The following is a 9,790-nucleotide window of genomic DNA, read 5'->3' on the forward strand; positions in this document are numbered from 1 at the left end:
CCCGCCCGCCGCATCTCCAACTTCCCCAACCTCCCTCCGCCGCGGCAGTCGCAGAGGAAATACCTCGGCGTCCGTCTGCGGCCATGGGGGACGTGAGTGGCGGAGAAACATACCACGAGAGCCACACCAAAAAGTGGCTCAGTTCCTTCCGCACACGGCGGAGCAGGCGATCTTCGCAGAGCGTGCGATGGAGAAGGAGGTCATCGTCATCTCCGACGACGGCGGCGACGAGACAGCAAGGACGAGGAGGAGTTCGACGTTGAAGAGTGGCGGCACATCTTCCCCGACTCTGGCGACGACGGCACCGGCCCGGACCCAATGGACGTTGGAATGTCAAGGCAAGATTGGCTCGACCTCTATAAGGATGATGATGATAATGAGAGTAGTTAGTTTTAAGTTTAAGTTTATTTTAAATTGGTTGTCAAACTAATATATCCAATTTCGGTTGTTTAGATAAAAAGAACTAGGGTGAATTTATGCAAATTTGGTTTTACTTCAAAAGTTAGCCGAGTAAAACTCGGCCGGATCCTTATCTATTTTATAGGGGGTCGGTTAGAGCTGCCTTTAAAGAGCAATTGGCATCTTGAATCTCAATTACCGCCATTCATGCATGCTGGAAATGCACCAGTCACCAAACTTTTACACAGCGGGGAGGACGATCTCACTCTATATATGTGTACAGGGGAGCTGCTACGGACTGATTGACGAGGCAGCAATCGAATTGGGTCTAAAAATCCAATTCTTTAGGGAATTTCTTTCCTACCTCCAGTTTATACTAGTAGTACTATCCATGGAGAGACGGCGGAGAGCCGGCTGCGCCGGGGACCGAACGTGCCCGCGATCTTCCGGTGCTGCCACTGCAGGCCCAGTGCCCGATCTCCACGGGGATGAGCTGCACCACCGTGCGCTTCGAGCAGACGGCGGCCAAGGTGGGGACGCGGGCTTGCTGTCTTGAACGAGAACGGGCAGCTTCCGATTTTGTCCATGGCAGAGAATTTAGTCCACCACAACTTTTGGAGAGCACCGTCCTCTAAAACCGTGCTCATGGAGTCATCGTTGCCATAGAGGCTTTGCCACACGCAACTCCGACTTCTCGGTCATAGCGAGAAACAAACATAAATGCACCAGACCGTCGGCATCGGAAGGACTAGCCATGACCAGCTGCACGCGCCTCCATCATTGTCGCCGCACGAGTAAAAAAACCAACCACTGGCATCGCCAGTTGTGCACCAACCAAGCGTGATGTCGTGCACGTCCAGCTCGGGGAAAGCGCGAAGGGGAACAAGTCTTCAAGACAACGCCCCCAAGGGGAAGCTACGCGCCGTCGCCCGACCCTGCAGTAGGACCATAGGCTTTCACTTGAAGAGCATTCGCTCCTTCACGAGGCCGTCCCAGTTCATGTGATCGGGCTAGTTGCCCAAGTCGTGTCCGGACTTGGCCATGGCGGAGGGGACATGATGGATTTGGGAGGGAGGGGGAGGAGACGAGGGGAGCGGAGAGGACAAGTGGACTAAGAGAGATAAGAGGTTTGACTAGGGTTTGTCGGTCCGGATGGTTTTTCCGTCGAGGCATTGTTGGGGGTGGTGCGGGCCCTGGCGGGCCGATCCGACGTGGCGTCCGCGTCCAGGCGTCCCCATATTCAGCCCGGATATGTGCTGGGTATGGGGGTTGCCGGTCAGTTCGAGCGTTTGAGTTCGATAAGAAGCACCCTGTTGGGTGGCATTTTTCCGTCCCGGCACTGATCGGGCGGGCGTCTGGGGCAGGTATTGGTCCGGTTGTAGATGCTCTTAGTCACTGCAATCTAAAACATGAGATGCTTTTGTACGTGATCTAATAGTATTGGTTATTGCAACCTCCAAAGGTTCAGTACGTGAAGTTGAGTACTATTTGTATGTACGTTGATACAAGAGAATAATTTTTGTACATGCAATCTACTCCCTCTGTTCCGTATTATTTGTCGTTAGGGAATTTCTCCGACCATGTGAAAACGGGGAAAAGTACCAAACTACCCCCAATTTGAAATTCTTGTCGCTGGGGATCCCGCCGACTGCACCACCCTCGCCGCCCCAGCACCGTCGCCAACCTGCATCCGCTCCAATTGAGAGCCCGAGGTCAGCTGCTGCTACGCCATCCGCCACAGCTCTGGCGTCCTTCTTGAATTGATCCACACCTCCGATCCTCTGCTGATCCTCCGCTCCTCTCGAATTGATCCACAACTCTGATCCTGTGCTGCTCCGCTGCTTGATTTTGGCTCTGATCCTCTGTTGTTCGCCTTGAGCCCGAAGTCCGCCGCCGCTCCTCTCGGCACATGGTGCTCGTCACTTGCCGCGGGTAGTATCCCTTTCGCCTGGCTGGAGACCTGAAATTTTGTGTGAAAATCCCACATGATTGGAGTGATTTTGAACTGAAGTTTTCACGTCCCTCATGAGTGCAAAAAGAGAGTAACTGTTACAGCTTACCTTGGTTTGGAGTGATTGGAGAAACAGATACTTGGTACTCCAGCTTGGAGTGATCTGCTGATTGGAGTGGTCTACTGATTGGAGTACTTGGTTCTTTAGCTTTATCCTCTGTTGTTCCTCTTGCCTGGTTCATCAAGTAAATTGTGGTCAGATTCTGAAGATCACACTCGAGCAAACTGTTACTCTGAATGTTCCAGAGCATAAAATTGATCACAAGAACAGCAACAACAGCAAGATCAATTGTGTGAACTGCAACAACAGCATGACAAATTGACAAATCAAGAGTAGGTGAGCTGCTCCATTTTCAGTAACAGTATTGCTGTCACCGTAACTTGCTTTCCATTTAACTTGATTTACTGTTAAACTTGACATATATGGTCAGTTTAAAAATGTTCACAACAAGCAATATATGGTCAGTATGCAAATGGTTGATTTACTCCATTTTTAAAACAACTGACACAGTTACACATTTTTAAAACAACTGACACAGATAAATGCCAAATTTATATGTTCAGTAAGGTGATTTGCTGAATTTATATGGTCAGTGAGGCGCTTTGCAAAATTTTGAAGCAGCAAATTCAGTTAGGTGCTTTGCTGAGTACTCCGAGGTGGGAGATAAACATGCTAGTACTCCTAGGTGGGAGTACTCCAAAGGATACAGATAAATGCCAAAGGAGTAGAGCTGATATGTACTCCTATAGTTTCTGCCAGGATATGTATGAACGACCAATGTGTCAAAGAGAACAGTCAAAGAGAGCTTTCTAGTGGCATGTGGCACAATGCAAGATTACTCCATATGTGTAATACTCCATTTTGTGAGACTTGTATGTGTAACTCCATTTTGTGATCATTTTTACTCCATATATGTGTATTTTTTGTATGTGTAATTCAAAAGTTTCATTTGCTTGTGCGGAGTACTCCATTTAAATGAAAGAGAAGAGAAGAGAGTAGTAGGAGAGAAGATGAGTGAATTTAGAGATGAGAAGATAATTTAGAGAAGAAGAGAACAAGCAAAGTAGTAGGAGAGGAAAGGAGTGGGAGAGGAGAGGAGTATGGAGGGCACAAGGGAAGTACTCCAATAAACCCTACACTAAACTACAGATGCAAGAAGAGAAAGAGAAGAGAGAAGAAGAGAGAAGAGAAGTCCTACTGTAACTGAAAAAGTTTCAGTTAAGTAACTGAAAAAATTCAGTTAATGAACTGAAACTTACACTAAACAACTGCTGTCCTACACTACTGTTGTCCTACACTAAACTACTGCTTTCCTACACTATACTACTGCAACTGTTAAATTAACAGAAAAAGTTAATCCTACTCCAGATTGCTGCAAACCAAATGTTTCTAAAAACAAATTTTCAGAGTACTTGCATGTTCCTCCAACAGTAACAATTTTAAGCTAATCTACGAAGTCAACAGAAGATTCATGACAAGATTAACAGTAGCAGAAGCTTCATGTGCTAAAATACTGAAGCTTCATGGGCAAAATCACTGAAGCTTCATCTGTAAAATTACAGAATTTGCAAAATTTTGAAAACTGAATTCTGTAAATAGTCTTACCTTTGAAAATATTCAGCTCAGGAGTATTTGTTATCAAAGGTATCATGAGCTTAGCTTGAATAAAACGACCCCCAAAACTGAGAAACAGGATCCCACATGGAGTAATCTACAGTACGAGGTTAGTGATGAACTCACCTAGCATTTCGTCAAGTTCACTGAAGAGATCATTGAGCAGGTCGCGCTTATGCTTCTCCCTCTCTGCTTTGTGAAAATAATCCTCGGGGCCTTCTTATTGCACTTGCCGTCAGTGACAGGCCTGCGGATCGAAAGCTACTGCATCAGCAGCAATGGAAACATGGGCCTCATTGCAGAATTTTGGAATCTCAGGAACTTTGGAGCAGACGAAAACATCCTCACACGGATCAGCAGGTCATGTTCCTGTTTTCTTCAGAATTTTACACAAAATAAGGTTCAATTCCTCCTCTATACAAATCCTTAGCAAGAACTACCCTGGGAACTAAACTACCAACGAAATCAATCACAGCAACTAAACCATGGAGTAGAAGCTAATCCTACTCCAGATTGCTGCAAACCAAATGTTTCTAAAAACAAATGTTCAGAGTACTTGCATGTTCCTCCAACAGTAGGAATTACTCCTAACAGAGCACTACTCATCCTCTCACAGTAGCAACTCAAGATGAGCACTACTCCAAAACACCTGACAGTTTGAAGAGAAACCAAAGCTCATGTAGGAGCAGAGCAAGATAAGCACAACCAAAGCCTCACACAAACACAAGATGAAAGATCTCCTATGAGCATCAGCTTCTCCTACTCCAAGGAGTAGAGGGCTAGAACCACCAAGGGAACAACCGCAATGAAAAGAACAAAGTAACGTCACCCAGTAATCTGCACTATACAACTTGCTGCTCCAGTAATTGGAAGGAATACTCCAATACTGGTGTATTGGGAGCAAGAGTACTGAAACTTGCCAACTGGCAAGAGTACTGTTGTTGTAAAACTACTGAAACTACTCATGCAACAGTGGAATTTTCAGTGGAGTAGCTGCAAAATTCAGTAAATACTGATGTACTCCTACTGCAAACAAAATTAAATCAGCAAATACTGATGTACTCCTACTGCAAACAAAATTCAGACACTATAAACTGCATCTGATGCAGTACAACTACTTATAGTTCATCTACTGAAAGCACATGAACAAAATTCGGACACTATAAACTGCATCTGATGAAGTAATTTTTCAGGAGTACTGGAATACTTGAATCACAGTGCATCTACTGAAAGCACACGAACATGAACAACAACAATACTCACCATCGTCGTCGGGGAAGCACGCTGCAACTTGCTCCAGCTTGGTTCAGCCCTCCTCTGCTCCAGCTTGTCGGCGACGAAGCTACATGGTCGGATGCCGCACGTTGGGGGCGAGCTCGGGGAGGCGTTGGTAAAGCTCGGAGATCTGCACCTGCTTGAATCGCCAAGTTCAATCCTCGTACCAAGCTCCGAGAGGCGTTGGTAGATGAGCAGCAGCGAGGGAGCGAGGAGGAGCGACGTACCGCAGCTGTTGGCGTTGGAATGGAGGAAGGCGGTTGCAGATCGAGCCGCCGCGCTCCGGATCAGCCGCCGGAGAATAAAAATGAGATCTTGGCGACGGCGACGGCGACGGAGCCAATGGAAAGGCGGCGACGACGCGAGCGAGGCAGAGGACTGGTTATTGCTACCATATGAAATATTGAGATTGATGATTGAAAGTTGTGCTATATTTCTTTGGATTACAACATCTTCACAGTAATCTGACCATCTCTATGCAATTGGTGTGCTGAACCAAATTTGACACATCCCATCTGTCCAACCAAATACAAGAACTAAACCGACCCATTCCTCTGGGATTGAACCATGCCATTCCATTACAGTTAATTCTCAAACCAAACACTCCCTTAATAAACCGAGTAGCAGTTTTTCATTTCTTCTTTTCTGGCACTCACCTTGATGCGGCACATGAGTTGATATCACACTTCTATATATAACACAAGAGGCATTGTGTTAATTTGGAGTTTTATTTACTTCTCTGTTCACAGTTTTATCTGAAACTCGTGTTTGCTGCAGAGGTTTCAGACGATACTGGAAGCAATGGAAGTTTCAAGTGTGGTTCGAAACTTGGTTGAGACAGGAAATCCAGGCCCTTACACAGGTATAGTGCTACACTTAGCAACACCGTTATTCTAGTGTTCAGGAGAATTATGTTTGCACTTCCATGTACACTAGGCCAATCTGGCAATACGGATATCGACAAGTGTGCATCCATACTTGTTCTCAACACCCTGCTGCCATTGATGTACATGTAAGCGCTATGTCATCGTTTCATACATCGCTGAGAAAATTTTGAAAACGTAAGCTGGAAACGAGCAACATGCTATTCTTTCATCAAACTGCATAAACACATACACTTAAAACAGGGGCTGTGGGCTGGCCAGACAGTCTACTCTGGATGAATGGGCGCCAAGAAATAGCGCTGTGTTCACTTCGTCGTATGTTCAGGAATGATCCGTACCTGAGCAGGGAGGCCTTCCAGCTATGCACACCATGCAAATGCTTGTGTAAGGTAAGGATGTAGAAAAACTCAACACTGCGGCACACCATGGTGGTAATTGCCGTTCATTTGGCAAGCAGGTCTTGGGATCCTGCAGTTCATCAAAGAACGGATGGGCGCAAGCATCAAGCCTGCAAGGATAACCATAAGTGTCTAGTCAGAATAGTACTTACATTTTTCAAGGGTTTTTCTTCGTTCATGAATAGTAGGCCTGTGATTCATAGCTGCCAAGGGTAACACAGCACTTTTCTTGGAAGTAATCAAATTGTACTTTAGCTAGAGAAAAATGTACTCCCTCCGTAAAGAAATATAAGAGCGTTTAGATCTCTAAAGTAGTGATCTAAAAGCTCTTGTATTTATTTACAGAGGGAGTAGAATTTAGCGTTACCAAGCAATGAATCTGTACTGATTTATTCATTGCTTTGCTCAAATAGCCCAAGGATAAAATCTTTCTTACGGCTGTTCAGCGCTGATTTGGTGAGTACCAAAGTAGCCTTTACGCAAGATCAACTGCTTCAGGTGGCATGCGCTTACCAAAAGCTGCGGGCAGAAGAAATTAGCCGAGCAGGTTACAGCAGTCTAGGCTAACTGAATACAGATAGAGGGGTTACTAACCTTGTGGCAGGGATGAGCTTTTAACCTTTTATCTGATAGAATTTGAATTCATAGTTTGGGTACATGCATCCGATTTCTTCTCTTGCTGAGGTATCCAAAATCTAGAATAGGGAAACGGAATGATAACTTCAGTCTAAAGATCTAAATTACTGGACTTAAATGGTTCTACAGGAGATAAAAACCTTTATAATTTCAACCAATTAATCAACGCCACTTTCTCGAGGAAACAAAGGCTGCAATTTTCCGCATTCAGGGAGAAAAAAGAGAGCTCAACAAAATGTTCAGCTCATGTACAGTAAAGAGTTTGTCAACAGGAAAGCAATTATCAACTTGATTTTTTCCATGAAAGTATTAGCCTCTAAAATGAAGCAAATTCAAATGAATTTGATAACATATGCGTAATTTAACAGGGCATGATTTATGTAGGGAGTTGCTGATCCAAATATGTTCTATGATACGATATGAAGCCTTCTAGATTGCACTCTAATGTTGAGAAACTCCAATATTCTTGCTGTAACCAAATACCATGACTATCAGCAAAAGGTGTAATATGATCTATAATGATAGACCAAAAATTACATGTCCTCGAAAATCAAGTGGTATGGCTCAAGTAACCATAACTTCAACCAATGAAATGGGCTGCTAGAAAAAACATGGTTCCAGCAGGATGAAATCGTTTTCCATGTATATATGGTAAACTGACAATGAACTGAAACTAACTTCAACGTGCATTGCAGGACACAAACATGCAGTAACAAAATGCCTTCCCATGAACTGTTCAAACCAGGGGGGCGGAAATTATACTATTGGAGAACATGCTCCCCATCAAGAAAACAGAGGAAACAAAACACGCATAATTCAGAGTGGAAAGAATGAGGGCAGTAAACAACACAAACAAATCTTAAGACGCCTCTGATATTTGCAACACACTTGGACCAGAAAAGATTCCCTCCTACTAGTGCATGCTCCCTCCATCCCGAATAACTTGTCTTAGATTTGTCTAGATACGGATGTATGTACACATACATCCGTAAGTAATTTGGAACGGACGTAATATAATAAAAGATTAACTAACAGCATTGTTCATCACTAGTAACAGCACCCCATTCAATCCAAGTTCATCTATCAATAATAACTCGGGAGCTGGAACCCAATCTTAGTCAGATATTCATGCACACACACACACACACACACACACACACACACACACACACACACACTGTTCATCCATTAATTCTAAACCCAGCAAAACATAGAGAATCGTCACAGAAATTCATGACTACCTGGAAAGAACTGGGCACATCACAACGGATCAGAAGGCAGTAGAACATGAAGATGCTTCATATTTAATTCACTCAGAAAATGTTTAAGCTCTGAAAAGTGAGTAGTAAGTCCCAGAGCTAAATAGATCACACATAGGTGGGAGAGAGGATCAGGTCCCTGTACCTTCACCTCCTTTCTCGCCGGATTCTTGCCCTCCTCACCCTCCCACGCCGGATTCTTCTCCTCCTCCTCCTCCTCAGCTGGATTCTTGTGCTCATCCACTACAGCACCTGGCACCAAAGCACCCTGAGGGATCTTGTGCATGGACAGCAGTAGCCCAAAACAAGCGCACAAGGAGAATGAATTAATACTTCAGCATACAGATCTAAATTAGTCTGGTTCTGCAGGAGATACAAACTTTTACAGTTTCAAAACAATTTCGCCAGGAAACAAAGGCTGCGATTTCCCACGTTGGAAAACCTGGTATGCATACAACTTAACATATGCACTGGTTCATCTGATTATAAAAAGATTTGGCAACAGGATAAACTGTCTCCTCCGAGACATACGAAACGAGGAAACTTAAATGCTCAAAACTCGAACATTTTTCATGCCAAAACTTGCTGCCATCTCCATCCATCAAATTCCCTGAAAACAAGGTCCCTGAGCACAACTAACTGAGACCTCGACCAAAAGTTAAATAAGTTCATTCATCCATCCATCAACGATGCTATACACACGACACCATGTGCACGATTTGTGGACGATGTAGTTAATCAAGCCGTTGGTGTGTGGTAGTAAACTGCAGGCCACCGTCTGATTTTGAATCGTGCATGAATCGGCCACGCAGCCGTCGTGCGCGAAGCAGTTTCGATCCATCCATACATTACATACACATCCGTAATCACTTAATCAGACACCTATGTTGTCAACCCTCATTGCCCTGGCCGGGGGGAGCTTGACCTCACTTGCCCCCCTGGAGGGCTCTCTCCCTTGCAATGAGGTCGAGCTCCTTGGCTTTGTTTGCAGCCTCCCTTTTGTTGAGGCTCGATCTGGCCTCACTGTTGGACTTCTCCTGGTCCTTGTACAGCCCCTCGATCTTGTTGACGAGCTCGGCCTCCAGCTCGCCAACCTTCCCCTCGACGAGAGCAGAGGCTTCTGCCCTCGCAGACCGGCCTCCCAGAGTGTACAAGATGGTGTAGGAGCCGAGGCCCAGGAGGACCGCGGAGTTGAGAACGATGAAGGCGACCTTGAACGACGTCTCGCCCAGGTTCAGCGTGATGTTGTAGTCCTGCTGCGCCACTGCCTGGCCCAGCTTGTTAACGTTGGCGGAGAGCTCATCGACTCTCTT

General features: G+C 45.2%; 1 long non-coding RNA gene across 2 annotated transcripts; it reads right to left on the reverse strand.

Annotated features, from left to right (window-relative positions):
* Positions 1-1,826: 1,826 nt before the first annotated feature.
* Positions 1,827-8,599, reverse strand: LOC119337634. 2 transcript variants are annotated; one of them, XR_005163433.1, is made up of 8 exons: positions 8,460-8,599; positions 7,177-7,277; positions 7,019-7,101; positions 5,528-6,692; positions 5,289-5,436; positions 4,152-4,272; positions 2,460-2,583; positions 1,827-2,359 (listed from the first exon to the last, which is right to left on the reverse strand). It is a non-coding gene; the product is annotated as an uncharacterized LOC119337634 (long non-coding RNA). The 2 variants fall into 2 exon arrangements; XR_005163432.1 differs by lacking the exon at positions 8,460-8,599 and having other exon boundaries at positions 7,177-8,446.
* Positions 8,600-9,790: the final 1,191 nt, after the last annotated feature.

Source organism: Triticum dicoccoides, chromosome 7B (assembly GCF_002162155.2).
Source record: "Triticum dicoccoides isolate Atlit2015 ecotype Zavitan chromosome 7B, WEW_v2.0, whole genome shotgun sequence".
NCBI classification, from domain to species: domain Eukaryota; kingdom Viridiplantae; phylum Streptophyta; class Magnoliopsida; order Poales; family Poaceae; genus Triticum; species Triticum dicoccoides.